The following is a 19,626-nucleotide window of genomic DNA, read 5'->3' as shown; positions in this document are numbered from 1 at the left end:
TTCCACTTTCCTTTTGCAATATATTAACAAAGTTATACGTGTACAAACATATTTAAGTCTAAAAATCCATATTATAAATTAATTTCGTAGATGTGAATAACGATGTGCATGTGGTTTCGATCGGACATCATGACAACACAGCAAAACCTATTTGGTGGTGTGTAGGGTGACCTATTGACTGTTTTAAAATCTCAGTAACTTTTTTGTTTATGAATATAAGTAAATACTTCAAAAGCAAATGTTTCATATTTTGTTAAGATCTTTATAATGGTTATCAGAAATGGTCATCATAGGGGTATACGAAGCGAAATAAAAAAAAATAAAAATCAAATTTGACGTCGGAGTCAAAAATTGCCAATGCACGAAATATAGCCCCTGATCAACCACGAACAACGATATGCGTTTCTTTTCGATCGGACTTCAAATGACGACACAGCACAATAAATTGTATTTCGGGGGGTCGTAGGGTGCACGGAAAAAAAAAGTTTTGGTGTTCTGAAATTGTCTTCGAATATGCTACAAATCTGGGGGGTGGCCGCATCAACTTTTTTTTCGTGACCCTATCTAGTGTACATATTTTTGAAAGTAATAAGTTTTAAGAAGAAGGAAATTTTTGAAGCAAACTTTCTTTATATATAATTTTCTTTATTTTAAAGAAATTTGTCCGTTGATTGCCTGACATAAAATTTAGGTTTGCATAATCTTTCATATAAGGTCAATATTTTTTCAGTGTATGTGTCCATTACGAGCATTATATGCAACTGTATGAGTTCTTCCATGAGACTCCAAAAGTCAAATTTTGGGGGTTGGTTTATATGGGGCAATATACACTAAAAAAGCATGTCTGGTTCCAAAAAAATTGTCTTTGCACTAACGATTTTGGTATTGATTCCGAGCCAAAGAAGCGGAGAATTAAAGTAAGGACAAATTTAGGACACAATTTTATTTTGCGCACTTGATTTTAGGAAAGGAAGTTTAATATATTCGCTTTTATACCCTCCACCATAGGATGGGGCTATATTAACTTTGTCATTCCGTTTGCAACACATCGACATATTTGTCTCAAACCCAATAATGTATAAACAGTGTCACACTGCACCCTAAACCACATAGTTGATTTTATGCCCCATAAAATATATATCGATCGACTCAGAACCACCTCCTGAGTCGGTTTAGCATTCGGTGTTAGTCTGTCTGTCCATGTATTTGTTAATCGCAAAATTCCGGTCGCTATTGTTAACCGATTTTGATGAAATTTGATAGAATGTTGGTGGAAGAATGGAGGAATATAGGCACAGATACAACAAAACAGTATTCCATTCAATGTTTAGACGGTTTGATGCTGTTATCAAACAAAAAGAAATGTCCAACAAGTACTAAATGTACCAAAAAACTAATTTATAACTACCTGTGCCAATAATTTGGTTCCTCAAAAACAGTGCCTTTTTTAAATGTTTATAATTTAAATAAAGGGTGATTCTTTTGAGGTTAGGATTTTCATGCATTAGTATTTGACAGATCACGTGGGATTTCAGACATGGTGTCAAAGAGAAAGATGCTCAGTATGCTTTGACATTTCATCATGAATAGACTTACTAACGAGCCACAACGTCGAATTTTCAGTGAATGGGCCCTAGAAAAGTTGGCAGAAAATCCGCTTTTTTATCGACAAATTTTGTTCAGCGATGAGGCTCATTTCTGGTTGAATGGCTACGTAAATAAGCAAAATTGCCGCATTTGGAGTGAAGAGCAACCAGAAGCCGTTCAAGAACTGCCCATGCATCCCGAAAAATGCACTGTTTGGTGTGGTTTGTACGCTGGTGGAATCATTGGACCGTATTTTTTCAAAGATGCTGTTGGACGCAACGTTACGGTGAATGGCGATCGCTATCGTTCGATGCTAACAAACTTTTTGTTGCCAAAAATGGAAGAACTGAACTTGGTTGACATGTGGTTTCAATAAGATGGCGCTACATGCCACACAGCTCGCGATTCTATGGCCATTTTGAGGGAAAACTTCGGAGAACAATTCATCTCAAGAAATGGACCGGTAAGTTGGCCACCAAGATCATGCGATTTGACGCCTTTAGACTATTTTTTGTGGGGCTACGTCAAGTCTAAAGTCTACAGAAATAAGCCAGCAACTATTCCAGCTTTGGAAGACAACATTTCCGAAGAAATTCGGGCTATTCCGGCCGAAATGCTCGAAAAAGTTGCCCAAAATTGGACTTTCCGAATGGACCACCTAAGACGCAGCCGCGGTCAACATTTAAATGAAATTATCTTCAAAAAGTAAATGTCATGGACCAATCTAACGTTTCAAATAAAGAACCGATGAGATTTTGCAAATTTTATGCGTTTTTTTTAAAAAAAAGTTATCAAGCTCTTAACAAATCACCCTTTATTTAAAGAACAACAATTTTTCTAAAATTAAAAATAATCTAGATGTTTACTGCAGTTACAATCCGAATTATCTCATTTGTTTGGTGTGCCAATACTTATGTGGGTCGTGGTGAAATTCTGAGTCCGATATAAACAAAATGTGTTTCGGGCACAATTTTTAAACAGAATATATTTAAGTGCAAACATGTAATGTTCCCAAACTAACACTAAATGTTTGGGACACATATGTTAATATGTTAGAATATATTATGTTTGGGGCATGCATGTTTCATAAAAATTATATGTGTGAATGCAAACATATATAAATTTACAAATTTCGAGTAAACATATATATGTTGCGATATTTTATTCAGAGAGCGACAGAGAGAGTATAGAGAAAGAAATAGAGATGAAACCGGGAAGGTTGACGAAAGATATCAACATAATACAGCGAGAGAATCAAAAGAGAGCAATTTCTGTGAAACCGCTTGCAAGTCGTTTTGAAAAACTGTTTTATGATAAGGCTAAAAATTTTATATGCTTAAGTCTAAATATTATATAATTTGAATATTAGAATGAGTATTCGGAATAAAGGAAATAGAGATTCGGAACCAAGAGAATAGACATTTGAAAAAAAACATCGTGTGTTTTCGCCTTGAGAGCAGCATTTTACGTATGTGTGGACATGTGTTTTGTTTATCATTTTGGCATTATGGGTACACCACAGTGTTGCCAGGTAATTTTTGATTCTTCCCCCCAAATCCTAAGAAAAAAAAACGATGCTAACAAACTTTTTGTTGCCAAAAATGGAAGAACTGAACTTGGTTGACATGTGGTTTCAATAAGATGGCGCTACATGCCACACAGCTCGCGATTCTATGGCCATTTTGAGGGAAAACTTCGGAGAACAATTCATCTCAAGAAATGGACCGGTAAGTTGGCCACCAAGATCATGCGATTTGACGCCTTTAGACTATTTTTTGTGGGGCTACGTCAAGTCTAAAGTCTACAGAAATAAGCCAGCAACTATTCCAGCTTTGGAAGACAACATTTCCGAAGAAATTCGGGCTATTCCGGCCGAAATGCTCGAAAAAGTTGCCCAAAATTGGACTTTCCGAATGGACCACCTAAGACGCAGCCGCGGTCAACATTTAAATGAAATTATCTTCAAAAAGTAAATGTCATGGACCAATCTAACGTTTCAAATAAAGAACCGATGAGATTTTGCAAATTTTATGCGTTTTTTTTAAAAAAAAGTTATCAAGCTCTTAACAAATCACCCTTTATTTAAAGAACAACAATTTTTCTAAAATTAAAAATAATCTAGATGTTTACTGCAGTTACAATCCGAATTATCTCATTTGTTTGGTGTGCCAATACTTATGTGGGTCGTGGTGAAATTCTGAGTCCGATATAAACAAAATGTGTTTCGGGCACAATTTTTAAACAGAATATATTTAAGTGCAAACATGTAATGTTCCCAAACTAACACTAAATGTTTGGGACACATATGTTAATATGTTAGAATATATTATGTTTGGGGCATGCATGTTTCATAAAAATTATATGTGTGAATGCAAACATATATAAATTTACAAATTTCGAGTAAACATATATATGTTGCGATATTTTATTCAGAGAGCGACAGAGAGAGTATAGAGAAAGAAATAGAGATGAAACCGGGAAGGTTGACGAAAGATATCAACATAATACAGCGAGAGAATCAAAAGAGAGCAATTTCTGTGAAACCGCTTGCAAGTCGTTTTGAAAAACTGTTTTATGATAAGGCTAAAAATTTTATATGCTTAAGTCTAAATATTATATAATTTGAATATTAGAATGAGTATTCGGAATAAAGGAAATAGAGATTCGGAACCAAGAGAATAGACATTTGAAAAAAAACATCGTGTGTTTTCGCCTTGAGAGCAGCATTTTACGTATGTGTGGACATGTGTTTTGTTTATCATTTTGGCATTATGGGTACACCACAGTGTTGCCAGGTAATTTTTGATTCTTCCCCCCAAATCCTAAGAAAAAAAAACCCAAAAATTTTAAGTATGTAAATAACACAAAAAGGGGCCCAAAATTTCGTTAAAAATCCTGTAGTGATACACTTAAAAAATTAAATTTAACACAAATATATAAACTGAAAGAAGATTTTTTCTGAGGAATAAAATTTTAGACAAAATAAGTTTTTTATGCTAAAAATTTTCTTTTGAAGTAAATAAAAATCATTAGATAAATTCATTACACCACTTGTCACAAATTCGGGCTCGATTCCAGCTTCGACCAAACACCAAAAAGTTTTTCAGCGGCGGATTATCCCACCTCAGTAATGCTGATGACATTTTTGAGGGTTTCAAAGCTTCCCTAGGTGGTTGCACTACAATGTGGAAAGCCGTTCGGACTCGGCTATAAAAAGGAGGTCCCTTTACATTGAGCTTAACTTGGAATCGAGCAGTGAAACGAGAGAAGTTCACCAGTGTGGTATCACAATGGACTGAATAATCTAAGTGAGCCTGATACATCGGGCTGCCACCTAACCTAACCTTGTTTTTAATTGTATCAAATATTAAAAATGCCCCTTCAACAGATGCGTTTAAAAAAGAATGTCATTGCATACTTGCTTGTATTTAGGAAAATGGGTTGACTTCTTATTTTTTTCTCAAAATTTATGCCAGATTTGTTTTGTTGAGATTTTGTTGAGAATTGCTCCACTTTATAAGATCTAAGATATTTTTTTACCCCCAAAAATCCCCCCAAATAAATGTTACCCCTAAAAATCCCCCTAAACGTGTAAAAACCCCCTAAATTTGGGGGAAACCCACAACCTGGCAACACTGGTACACCATTTTTCTTGGTTCGTTAAAAGAAACCAGAACGTACGAGGAGTAAGTCAAAATATTCAGGCAAAGGAAATTAAAAATAGTGGTGGAAAATATACACAAATTACGAAGGGATCATCAAAAAATAATGAAAGGGCACTATACTCTTTTTAGAATTGGGACAGTAAAATGAAAAAAGGAGGAAATAGTGAAAAATTAAAAAGTAAAATGTATAAAAACAAAGTTTAGTTCCTCTTTATTAATAAGTAGTTCACGAGGAGTTGACGGACACCTTCAAATATAAAAGCGGACATTAAGTTCGAGTTTTGCAGCTAAAACAATTGAAAAAGTTTATTTTTTACAGTTACAGTTTTTTACAGTTTTTTATAGTTTTTTGTTACAAACTTGTTATTTTTGCAATTAAAAAGTAATATTTTATCAAAAAACTCACTCCATTTCGTTTATATCAAGCACTGTTTCTGACTGTAAATCTTTACTAAACCACATTTCGAAGTTTCATTATAAAAATTTAATATAGTATAAATATCAATGTGTAAATTAACAAAAAAAACAATTGATGTTCGGTCGGAGCAGGGATTGAACCCACGACCCTTTGCATGCACGGCAGACATGCTAAACACTGCTCCGCGTTGCCAACACATGTATGTTTCTGTTAAATAATGTTATGTTTGCATTGGCTCTTGGGCGCTGCAAACTATGCTATATAAATGTAACTTATAACGATAATTGTCTACTGGTGACTATAACAGCTACGTAGCCCAGTGGTAGTGTGTTGGCTTACAAACTGTATGGTCCTCGGTTCGATTCTGTTTTAAAGGCACAACTTTAAAAGCACTTCCAAAAATGTCCTCACAAAGAAGTTAATTATATTAACTACACAGGAAGTTTTTTACTTCAGTTTTTTCATATTTTAATGCGTAATTTTTGTTTTCTTTTTTCAAATAGTTTAAAAAAGAGTAAGAATAAATAAAATGGTAAAAATTATTCAAATTTTGCCACAAAAATGCTAAATCCATTATAGAAAAATCGATAATTTTTGAAAATATTCAAACAAGCGTTATAATGCATTAAAAATCATAAAAAATATACAAATTATTATAAATTATTATAAATTAATGTTTCTTGAAGCTCGAGGTCTTTATAAATATTTATATAATTCTAACAAAAGGTCGACCAAAAATCAAATAAACAAGTATATACAGCAGTAAGTTCGGCCGGGCCGAATCTTAAATACCCACCACCATGAACCAAATATTAGGGTTTCCTTTGAAATTTCAGGAGGGCTTGAGGACACTTCCCGAAGATAAATTTAAAGATTTCATCCATGAGGACTATATCAGATTCTGGATTTATAAGAACCATTTTTGTTTGAGTTTTAGAGGAATCATTAACATCTCTTGTAAGTGTGCAAGAAAATTATAAAATAACGTCTTGATTTGAAATATTAAATCTGTAGAAGTAAAATCTGGAAATTTTACATTGAGTTTCAAGCAATTTTCATCATCAGTGCGCCTTCTACACCCTCAAGAAGTGAAGTCGGTCTATATGGTGGCATTACCAAATGGACCTATAAAAACCTAATCCGATACACGTTTTTGTGAGCCTAAAATACCAGAATATTTACAATTTCAGGCAAATCAGATAAAAACTACGGTTTCTAGAAACCCAAGGAGTTAAATCGGGAGATCGTTCTTATGGGGGCTATACTAAAATATTGACCGATACTCACCGTTTTCGGCACACCTCTTTATGAGCCGAAAATACCTCTAGATTTCCAATTTCAGGCAAATAGGATAAAAACTTCGGATTCTAGAAGCCCAAGAAGTAAAATCGGGAAATCGGTCTATATGGGGGCTATACCAAAATATGGACCGATCCTCACCATTTTCGGCACACTTCTTTATGGTCCTAAAATACCTCTAGATTTCCAATTTCAGACAAATTGGATAAAAAATAAGGTTTCTAGAAGCCCAAGACCCCAAATCGGGAGGTCGTTTTATATGGGGAACATACCAAAACATGGACCGATACTCACAATTTTTGGCACACGTATTTGTGGTCCTACAATACCTCTAGCTTTCCAATTTCCGGTAAATTGAATAAAAACTGCGATTTCTATAAGCCAAAGAAGTAAAATCGGGAGATCGGTTTATATGGGGGCTATACCAAAATATGGACCGATGCTCACAATTTTTGGCACACGTATTTGTGGTCCTACAATATCTCTAGATTTCCAATTTCAGGTAAATTGAATAAAAACTGCGGTTTCTATAAGCCCAAGAAGTAAAATCGGGAGATCGGTTTATATGGGGGCTATACCAAAATATGGACCGATACTCACAATTTTTGGCACACGTATTTGTGGTCCTACAATACCTCTAGATTTCCAATTTCAGGTAAATTGAATAAAAACTGCGGTTTCTATAAGCCCAAGAAGTAAAATCGGGAGATCGGTCTATATGGGGGCTATGCCAAAACGTGGACCGATACTCACCATTTTTGGCACACCTCTTTACGGTCACAAAATACCTCCAGATTTCAAATTTCAGGCAAATTGGATAAAAACTACGGTTTCTATAAGCCCAAGACCCCAAATCGGGAGGTCGGTTTATATGGGCACTATATCAAAACCTGGACCGATACAGCCCATCTTCGAACTTGACCTGCCTGCAGACAAAAGACGAGTTTGTGCAAAATTTCAGCACGATTGCTTCATTATTGAAGACTGTAGCGTGATTACAACAGACAGACAGACAGACAGACAGACAGACAGACGGACAGACGGACATCGTTATATCGTCTTAGAATTTCTCCCTGATCAAGAATATATATACTTTATATAGTCGGAAATCGATATTTCGATGCGTTACAAACGGAATGACAAACTTATTATACCCCCGTCACCATTCTATGGTGGTGGGTATAAAAACGAATAAATAAAAATTATTTATTTGGGAAAATATCACACAATTTTTTAATTCACATTCAAAACTCTGAATTCGGATCACAAAGTAAGAAGTGATGCAAATTTATTGCAACGGCTGTTGAAACGGTGGACATTCGTTCTATGACGAGTTCCTATTACATTCATCGCTGCTCCGCCAATTTTGCACCACTTCCGGACCCAAAAATAACATTTTCACTTCTTTTTTGGCGACGCTTTTTTGCAGCGTTAATTTATTTAGATATTAATTTATGAAAGAATTTAATTAATACCAATTACTATTTTTTAATTAAGATGACTAAACCAGACTAAACAATATAATAAAGAAGCTTTACAGCCTGTTTCTGTATGTCGAATGAGCTCTGTCGATCGACTAAAATGGAAACAAACAGCTGAATTTATAACCAAAAACAGTTGTTTCTATGCATTTCAGTCGATCGATTGAACTCGTTCGACATACAGAAACAGGCTGTTAGTTATTCAACTAAACCATAAGTTCAATCACAGCTCTATTTCATAAATATCAGACTTCAAACATTGCCATCGGCAACTGCTACCACAACCCAGGTAATTCGATTGTGCATGAAAATCTTTAGCGGAACTTTGCGCTTGTTTAATTTTTATAAAAATGTAAAATCGTAAATAGGTTTTCAAATTCTGGGGGGGGCTAAATTTTTTCTGGGGGGGTCTAAGCCCCCTCCCCAGAGGCCTTCCTACGCTTATGGGTGCATATAAACCGACCCCCAGGAGTGAATATCATCCAGAGGCATTGCCAAATCTTCCAATGCATCCAGAAAAAGTCAAATTTTGGTATGTATAAGGGCCGATGGTATTTTTGGACCGTACTTCTTCAAAGATGATGCGAATCGTAATGTAACTGCGAGAGATGAGCGCTACCGTGAGATGATATCAAACTTTTTTGACCTAAAATGCAAGTGCTTGACTTGCAAGACATGTGGTATCTACAAAACGGTGCCAAAAGCCACACTGGAATTATTGAGTGGTGAGTTCGTTGAACAGTTTATTTCACGACGAAAAATAGTTGTAGAATTTCTTAAAATTTGTACATTTTAGCAATAATGCGCCCATCTTCAACTTCGTATGGCACTAAAGACATTTTTAACTCCCATTTTTCTTCGAAATTTTGTTCAAGTGAACAAAAATAATTATGTCTAATAATTTTTTTGAATTTGTTGCGAAATATTTTTGTGAAATCTGCGTTTGTAATACAGTTTACTTAAAATTTTCTAATTTTCTTTGCCGGTTTTTGAGCGTAAAAACATATTGTTTGATATGCACTAGTGTTTGGAAATTGTACGCTTTGGTTGTACTGACAATGTACTGATTTTGGAACTTTAGAATATGGCTAACTTATCAAAACATAATGGATAGTTTCACTATCGCATGAAAACTTGTGGGACGAACCGCGAATGCTTTAACAAAAATATATCAATGTGATATTCATTAAAAACTTAATTCCCACATTTTTGATTCTTCAATCACTATGCTTCGCCATGTTGGATGAACATTTTCTGTAACATTCAACTGAACTAAAACCAGACAAATGGTATTAGATTGGAGATCTTCTCACAATTCTACTTACAGAATTTTTCTAAGAAATTCCTGACATTGCTACAAATGCGAATCTGCAGTATTACGATAGAAATACACCTGATATAACATACAGATCTATGTTTGTATACTGAATAGATTTTTATTTCCAGCACATCGCGAAATATTTTCAATATATAATAAAAATCGAAGAAGCATGAAAACAACACAACACACTATAAAAACGCTTTCGTCACTTAATATAGCAACAATCGGCGGTTGACGCCAACGCTTGCAAAGAGTCGGTATTTGGCAGGGAACATTAAAAAATTGTCGATGCTGAATATATGAAATAAAACAAAAACAAAACAACAACAATATTTAATTTTTGCCATGAAAAAAATTAAAATTTTCAAGCACGTTTTACCTAGTATTACTACTATCAAGCGGCGTATTTAGCATTTTATCTCCCCCATTGTACTGAGAAGTTAAATAAAATTTCAGTATTGAGCAAAGAACGACAATTCTTGGGGTATTTGTGTTTTGTTGCCGTTCCATGGGTTCTCCTATGACTGGCTTTTTATTATGGAAATGCATCCGGGGGATACTAAAACTGTTATGAGTAATAATCAAATCTTCGGTTTATGAAAGGTGAATTAATTAGTTTTTATTTATATTTTTCTTTTATTATGAATAATAGGTGAGCGCGAGCATTTGTTAGCGATTGGATACGCTTTGCTGGTTTTTTGGCGTTGAATGGCATAAATCCCAGTGATGAAAAAATACTACTTGCTTTTGTTGATATTTTATTGTATTGACAATCAATATTGAATTATTATTTTCATAGTGCTATCTGCGTGACACTGAGAATTAAGTAGCTCATCTGTCACTAAAGGTCGTTGAAGGTATTGACGTTGGAGTGCCATGGCTCCAACAAAAATCGTGACGAGTTCATTTTTATGACATGCACAATATGGAATGTGGATTACAGAGACAGGCCTGCTGAGATATTTCAATTATTACGAATTTGCAAATGAAGGATTAACGGTGTGCGGTACATCCACAAAAAGCTAGTGAAATTTATGTTTAAGTTACACTAACTTAATTGTCGAAAGGACCAAGTCCTAAATACCATCATCCATGAATCATAGAAAGGAAAATTTCTATGCAAACTATCTCCTTGTAACTAACATATTTCATAGTCATCAGGATCTAAGCTGGATTTTCACTCACAATTGCAATTATGAAATATTTGGATTTAATGTAGTCATTATTTAGAGTTTATTAAAGAAGCAATAATTTTTGCAAGAACCCTTATATTCTATACGATTTCATTTGTATCGTGCGTTGTTCTTTGTTGAAGAACGAATGTCGTGTCATATTAAATTAACCCTTTACAAATTTTTTGAAGATATTTAAAATTAAATTGTCGAAGTATGTTTAATTGTGCTTATATGTACATTACACCGTGTAAAATTACATTATTGAAGTTTGTGCATTATTGAAATGTGCTTATGTGTATATTACACAGAAAAATATTCCACGAACATTTTTGCAATTAAAGCCTGAATTGAATTTTAAAAATATTCAATTAAAAATTTAATTGACTCAAGAAATTTTTAAATTGAAAAAAAAAATCATTCACAAAAATTAATAGTTTAAATTAACATAATTTTTTAATTGACCTTCAATTATTTTTTTAATTGACTTTCATTTAATTTTTTAATTGATACTATCATTTCTATAATTGAAAAAATTTCAATTAAAAATTAATTGAATCAATTAATTTCGTGATTGAAGACAAAAAATATTTTTTTGTGTGTACACAATGATCTATAAATAGACATGCTGTGGTGTACGTGTTACTTGCGTGCTGATGACTATAGCGATATTTGTGTGTTGATGAATATAAGTGCAACAAGGAACAGTGGATAGTGTGTTGGCTTACAAAACTTATGGTCAATGGTTCGGTTCTCCGTCCAGAGAAAAATGAGATTTAAACAGGTATATACGCTCGAAATTTTTGCCAGACCGCAAAGTTCGACCAAAAACTGTCGTCCGCAATCGAATTACTTGGGTTGCAGTAACAGCTACTTTTTAACATAATTTTCTAAATTGTTACCTAGCCCAACGGAGTCTATATCACACATTTCTGATTCAATCACGACATTAATTGATCCAATTAATTTTTTAATTGAAATGTCTTCAATCACAAAATTTATAGTATCATTCACAGTTTTAATTGGGCAAGAAAAAATACTTGATTAAAAAAATAATTTCAATATTTTTTTAATTGGTTCAATTAAAAATTTAATTGATGTTGATTGCAAAACTCAAATAAACGTAAGATTTTCCACTTACTTTCTTACTGACTTTGTGGTTTTCGTTTAATTAAAAATTCATTGTTTGAAATAAGTTTTTATTTAAAAAAAAATTTAAAAAATGCCATAATTTTCCTCCGAAGTTTCATTAAAAAATGAATTGTATCAATTAATTCTTTAATAAAAAATCTTCAATCATTGGCTTAATTAACTTAATGTTTCTATCTTGAATAAAAAGTTAATTGTATCAATGACAAATTTTTCAACTTCCTTGATGTTTTGCACAATTTTTAGAAAGAATGCCAACACTCTGCTCCAAGAGAACCCGCAAGTTAAATCCGGGGATCGCTTTATATGGGGGCTGTATATAATTATGGGCCGATGTGAATGATATGGCTGTTAGATACCGTCCACATGCCAAATTTCAACCGGATCGGATGAAACTTCCCAACAAAAAAAAATTGGAAGTTGTTCAAAAAACACAACTTTAAAAACACTTCCAAAAATGTCTTCGCAAACATGATCTTGATTTTAACTACACATTAAGTTCTTTTAATTAGATTTTCTATAATTTTTTATATGTTAATTTGATATTTATTATTTAAATTTTTTTCGAAAAACTGCTAGAAAAATTGCAAATTTTTAAATATATTTGAGATCAATCGTCAAGGACATCGCTCACTACGAATTAATTTTTAATACAGAAGATAAAGGAGTGAGAGCTAAATAAAACATGTGGAAGTGAAGAAAATAGTGAAGACGCAATTTGCCAGAATATGAAAAGATACGTTTCTGGAGCTAGTCTTTTTGTATAAACTATCGGAACGGTTTTTTATAAAATAACGGAATTTTAATTTATAAATTTTTTTCTGTTTAATACGAAATTTTCGTAAATACCACGAACTAATTAATACTACAAAAAAAATCTTAAATTTGACTAATAGGAAGCTCAACTATATGATTTACTAAAACCTCCAAAAAATCTAAATTTCCTTTCAAGAGGAACACATTTTTTTGTTTGAGTGTATCTATATGAAATTGTCTATTTTGAAATTAACGTAACTGTCAAACTTTGTACAAGCTGTTGAATGTGGGTGGGAGCACATCAACCTGCATAAAAATTTTAGTTGATTGTGCCAATGAACAGGTTCTTAATCTTTTTTTTTTAATTTCCAATCTAAAATAGGTTCATATTTTGATAAATACTTATTTTGACCCACTCTAGCTAAATCTTTAAAGTCCATCCAAAATATAATTTGTTTTTACAACAACAACGAAAAAATCGATATTCACGTTTAATACATTATAATGCCTCTGTGTGTCAAGTAGCATGAGTATTTCAACAACACAAAACCCACCTTTTTGCTGTCAGATTAATGTCATAAATATAAAGGTTAGTGGTCAAAGCAATAGGCGAAAAAACGGTCACTGGTGTTTACCTATGCACAATTACAAAGACGCTGCTATTTTTGTTTTTGAAAAAATCCAATATCACCAAAAAATTGATCGTTTTAGTTATGTTGAAATTTGTCTAATATTTTAAAGAAAGTTGAGTTGTTGTACAATATTAAAATGTACCCAATTTCGAAAATTTCTTTATTAGAATGTAAAATCGAATTTAATCGTTTTAAATACTACCTAATTCCTAAAATTCCAATTTATATGTATTTACATTTTTTATTGTTATTCTTTTCGAAATACCAAGAGTTTCTAAAATTGAATTTAATACAACTTTATGAAGTCCCAAAGCTTGAATGTAGTCGTTTTGTCCTTATAATTAAGAAGTTTCGACTTAAAAATTAGCATCTTTACATGTAAAAAAATTTGCCTTACTAAGGTCAACTTGTCGTTAATAATTCTGCAAAGTTCTTCAAAATTAATGAAATTGTTTTTAAATTTGTTGTCCTTTTTTATCTTAATAACAAAAACGTCAAAAATAGGAGATGTTTTTCAACACTTTATTTTAAAGACAATTTTTACTTGAAACATAGCATAATATCAACTTGAAGTCGAGTCTGAATTTGGAAATTAAATTTATTGTTAACACGTTTTTCAAGGACTCTGATATCACATGAAAAGAAGCGGAAAAAAGAAATAAAGTCTAATTTGTTTCCTAGTATTAAGTACGCGAAACTGGAATTTAAAAGAAAATTCTGTCTTAAAGGTATTCTTACTTCAATCCTCCGCCTCTTTGGCTCGGTATCAATGTGAAAATCACTGAAATTTAAAAGATAATTCTGGCTTAAATGTATTCCTACTTAAATTCTCCGCTTCTTTGGCTCGGAGTCTATGTGAAAATCACTGAAATTTAAAAGATAATTCTGTCTTAAAAGTATTCTTACTTCAATTCTTCGCTTCTTTGGCTCGGAATCAATGTGAAGATCACTGAAATTTAAAAGATAATTCTGTCTTAAAGGTATTCTTACTTCAATTCTCCGCTTCTTTGGCTCGGAATCAATATGCAAATCATTAGTGTTAAGGCAAACTCCCATGTTCCGATATTCAGAATCGCAAGAATTTATTTTTCTTGTAACGTAAATATAGAGATACTCTCGGACTCCAAAACAATTCGATTAATTCGATTTTCTCATTAAAGAGAACTATATTACCAAGTGGGATTGTTTCACGTGGTGGCAACAAGACTGGAAGCAAGAACATACCAAATCTCTCCGGTTTGAAACTGTGTGTGACACTGTCTATAATATATATTCAAATTAAAACTGAATGTATTCACATCAAAAAACCTTCCTGGATCTATTTAGATTTTATCTTTCTACTAATTATTTTGGCATTGATTCCATGACAAAGAAGCAATCCTCTTGAAAACTTGAATTTCTCATAAAGAAATGAGAGAAATCAAAGCTAAGTCATCAAAAATGAAAAGAAAACACTTGATAAACCCAGAAATAGTGCACTTGTATTGATATATTTTGAATACTTTTTTTTCACTTTCCATTTTGTATACTATTCCTTTAGTTTTTTCTTTAGTACTTAGCTTAAATTATGGTTTCTCGAAAAATATATTTCCTCAAAATCAATTTACTCACACATCTACTTTAAAACTCTCAAAAACCCGTGAATTAATTAGCGAAATTGAATCGTCATATATACTAGCGACGTATTCTTCATTTTAGTTTAACATCTTACTTATAATTATAGTGCAGGGTTATAAATTGTATACAATTATATAAGTTTATATATATTTTATATTCGTTTAACTTCTCAACTTGTAATCAATAAGAAACATGAATATATCATGTTTGTAATTAGCGTTGGATTATATTTTGCACCACACATATCTATCAATCTTCTATACGAAAATATTAATAATCCAAAAGTGAAATTTTAGCAATGACGTCATGTTTCGTGAGTATCATCTTTTTTTTAATAATTTCATATGTTTACAATAGCAACATTTACAGACTAATGTAGTTTGTGTTTTTCACAAAACTAAGATGAGAACATGAGTCATTAAATACAATGAAGATGTTATTTCTAAGGAAATACTTGAAATGGGTACATTGACACCATTTAGAATGTCATTTATACTAAAAATACTCAAAATATATGTGACAAACATTTATTATATTATGTTATATATGGATTTATTCTATTCTAGTCTAGAAAAGGATAGACAATTAAATGTTTCTGAGCCGAAAATCATCAATTATTACCACAAGCAACCATTATTACATAATTTATACGTGGTTTCGAAACCAGACAAATTTACTGTCCCATTAATGTAATACGGAAAACAAATTCATATTTGCACTTAAAAAATGGCATACCCGGTTCCAAAAATTTTGTCTTTACTTTAAAAATTTTGATATTGATTCCGAGCCAAAGAAGCGGAGAATTCAAGTAAGGATATTTTTAAGACACAATTCTCTTTTAAATTTGGGTTTTGTGTACTTGCTTCTAGGAAGCAAATTTTAATTTTTCCTTTTTTCAGCCTTTTTTCTTCATATGCTATCAAAGTCCTTTAAAAACGAGTTAACGACAACTTTATTTTCCAAATTCAGATACGACTTCCAGTAGAAATAATTGTATGTTTCAAGTAAAAAATGTCCTTAATATAAAGTGTTGAAAAACATGTCCTATATTTGAATGATTTTTTGCTTTGTAGTCAAGATGCAAAAAGACAACATATTGGAAGACAATTTCATTAATTTTTAAGGATTTTTCTGAATTATTAAAGTCAAGTCGACCTTAGCCCAAAATTTTTTTCTTTCATGTTATGATACCCATTTGAAGTCAAATCGCTTAATTATAAGAACAATACGACTTTATTGAAAAGGTTATCGACTTTTGGAAAACGAAAAAAGCTTTATATTAGAGAAATGCGTCTTCTACGCTAAGCAAAATTTGCATTCGTATTTTAAAGACATGAAATCTTTGACCTCACGACAATATTTTTTTCAGTGTGTGTACAGTACATAGTTTATAAAATCCACGGTAATTAGAGAGCCAAATTTCAACTGGATCGGATGAAATTGGCTTCTACAAGAGGCTCCGCAAGTCCAATCCGGGGATCGGTTTATTGGGAGCTATATAATTAAGGACTGATTTGGACCAATTATAACATGGTTGTTAGAGACCGTGGATTAACACCCCGTAACAAATTTCAACCGTATCTGATGAAATTTCATCCTACCAGAGCCTTCGCAAGCCAAATCTAGTCTGTGGTCCCATTTGCAATACCAACCGACCGCGTATGAGGGTCCATATGTATCCCATCTCTGAGCTAAAAATTCTAGGTCGAATTTTCGACTCTTTCGTTAAAAGTTTATTGATTGTTTGTCATTAAAATTGAGCCAACGAAACAAATTATTAAACATAATGAAATGTTTTCTTTATTACAATGAAATTTCTGCTTTTGTCATTTCATTTCAGTTTAAGAAATTGTTAAATGCGGATAAAGTATCTAAGCAAATTTAAAAGAGTTAATCAATTACTTATAAATCATTTACAAAACTACCAATTTTCATCCACGTTTTATTTGCAGATGTATCCAGGAAAATGTTGCTCTTTGATTGTAGTCCTTTTCACTAGCATAGCTACGACCGGCTTAATAAGGCCTGTAATTCCATGCAAAGAAGTCAATTCAGTACCTTAAATCACTTTAAATATATGTATAATCCTAAATATAAATATATTTAGTTTCAAAGACATAATATCTACATTGTTTTGCATTGTTGTAATAAAATAAAAAGAAGCTTTAAATTTTCTTTCACTACACAACGAAGTGGAAAGAAATCAGTACAGAAAACCGGACTGCTTTCGAACACGAAAACGAATTCGATTTCATGTTCGAAGTAATGCTTAGTACTAAATTTGTTTCGGCGAAAAACGAATATCTCCAACTATCTCTGTAGATAGGGTCTCAAACCCAGGGTTGTATACTTATTTATGCGAAGTAATACACCTGCCTATTTTTTCGTGCGAAAAATCCAGGTTTGTATAAATATTTGTTGGAAAATGCTCAAAATAAAAATTTCGTATGTATTCCGCGCTAAAGTTTTTTATATGGAATATAAAAGTTTTTCGTGCGAAAACGTGATCTTAGTACTAGGCTTAAACAGTAATAGAATGACAAATAAAAATTTTTCGAAAAATGTTCGAACCATTCTCGATATCGATAGTGTTCTTCGAGATATAAACGAGAATATTTCTATATAGTATACAATAACAAACATTGTGGTGAGGTGGGTTGGGACTATCTCCAGACTTCACATGTATCTTTACCATAAAATAGATCAAATATATTCTCTGGCAGTGTAAATATAAAAAATAATAAAAATGAATTTGCCAAATATACGTATATTTTATTTCCATTTCGTAATCTAATGAAACACATTGTTTCATTTTAGTTCATTGTTTTTCATCTTAACAAAACAATATAGTTACAATCTTCTTCTGATTATACAAAGTAAATAAGTATCATTATGGCCAACACATTTCTCTTTTTTAAAAGAGATATCTAGGAAATTTCGAATAACCATTAAGACATTCATTCCATAGGGTCTTATAATAAAATTTTAAAATCTTCAACTAGTTTCGAGGTAACACATTTATTGGAATCAAGAGCCTGCTTGGCGAGCAGAACCATTAGCAGATTAGATTAGAAAGTTGCTTAAAACAGATGATCCTAAAAAGTAGCAAAACAGCTGACGAATGAGTGAGTGAGACCGTCAAAATTATTTTGTTTTTGTTTGTTCAGATAAATTTGCCAGAAGAATGATTCATGTTTGACCAGATTGCTATATAACATCAAAGTGGCATTTTACACTAGAGTTCTCAATTATTGGTTAAGTTTTTATGGGCTGTTAATATTTAAATGAATATGTTCACACGATTATTTTTTATCTCATTAATTCACCCATGGATATCAAATATTGGATAGGGTTTCAATTCGTTCTATCACTTATTCCCTGTTTGATACAATATGAATTTGTACAATTAAATGCATTGATATAGTGATTATTTTAATATTTGTAGTAATTATAAAAACACACAATAAATATTTTTCTTTTTTGGATTTTTATCACATATACCAAATTTTCCAATTCTTTTTAAATGTATTCGTTGAATTTACTTTATTTCATAAACACACTAGTATTATTATTTTTGTTTCTCATATTAATTTTTTTTTAAATTTTTCTCAATCATTTTAATTCCGTTTGTTAAAGCTATTCGCTTTTTTTTCTTTTTCACAAGTGATGCTGTGATTTTTTTTGTATTTGGTTTCGTTTTATGTTTTCTTTGTTTTAATAATTAAAATTCTCACATAACAAAATAGCAAAAAATACAATCACAGAAGCAGCATTAACTTGAAACAACATATTTAGTTAAAACAAAAAAAAAACTTAAAACCAAAAGGGAAGATGAAACGCGAAACAAGCTTCAAAAAAAAAAAAAAAATAGTGGTTTGTAAAAAACCGTTATTACCGTATTATTTTCGAATCCCTCAAAACGTTTCGAGCGACAATTTTGCGTAGCTTAGAACGATCAGATAATCCATGAAATGGAGCACTAAGATCACGTTTTCTTCCTTTTATATTCTCTGGGATTACTTCAAATTTCAAATTCTTTTAGCACTTTTTGGTTGAAGTCATCATCACGATCATCACCATCATTTAATATTGATTTCTATTCGAATCCACTTCACTTCAATACCGACAGCGAAAATTAATAGAAAAACGCTACGTTTTACTTATTGCCGCCGTATAACAACAAAAAAGATCGAAATATACATAAATTAGAGAAAAAACCGAACATAATATACTTTGTTTAGTTTTATAACCGAAACACGTCCGTCGTTTACAATTGTCATGAGTTAACTGAACATATTTTGACGATCTCTTTTCTTAACACTTTACTCGTTCAGTTTCAAACATTTTTCGTTTGTGTGTTTTAAGCATTCATTGTCTCGTCTTTTTCCTTCGATTTTGTCATAACCTACGTATTCATTCAATATTCCACAAAGATTTGGAGAGACGACGAGAGTATATGTGGTGGTCGGTCATGTGTTGTGTTGTTGGAAACCCCATGGAAACAAAGAATTGAATAATAATAAAAGAGC

At 32.1% G+C, this 19,626-nt stretch overlaps 1 protein-coding gene across 1 annotated transcript in view; it reads right to left on the bottom strand.

Annotated features, from left to right (window-relative positions):
* The window catches only part of mol (dual oxidase maturation factor 1 mol), a 200,822-nt gene extending 181,440 nt beyond the window's left edge, over positions 1-19,382 (bottom strand). The window contains exon 1 of the mRNA XM_075294623.1: positions 18,993-19,382. The gene's annotated coding sequence lies outside the window, so the exon portion shown is untranslated. The remainder of the gene's footprint in view (positions 1-18,992) is intronic.
* Between the last annotated feature and the right edge of the window lie 244 nt (positions 19,383-19,626).

The sequence above is a fragment of the Haematobia irritans genome, chromosome 2 (genome assembly GCF_050003625.1).
Source record: "Haematobia irritans isolate KBUSLIRL chromosome 2, ASM5000362v1, whole genome shotgun sequence".
NCBI classification, from domain to species: domain Eukaryota; kingdom Metazoa; phylum Arthropoda; class Insecta; order Diptera; family Muscidae; genus Haematobia; species Haematobia irritans.
This window is presented reverse-complemented; position numbering and strand designations above follow the sequence as displayed.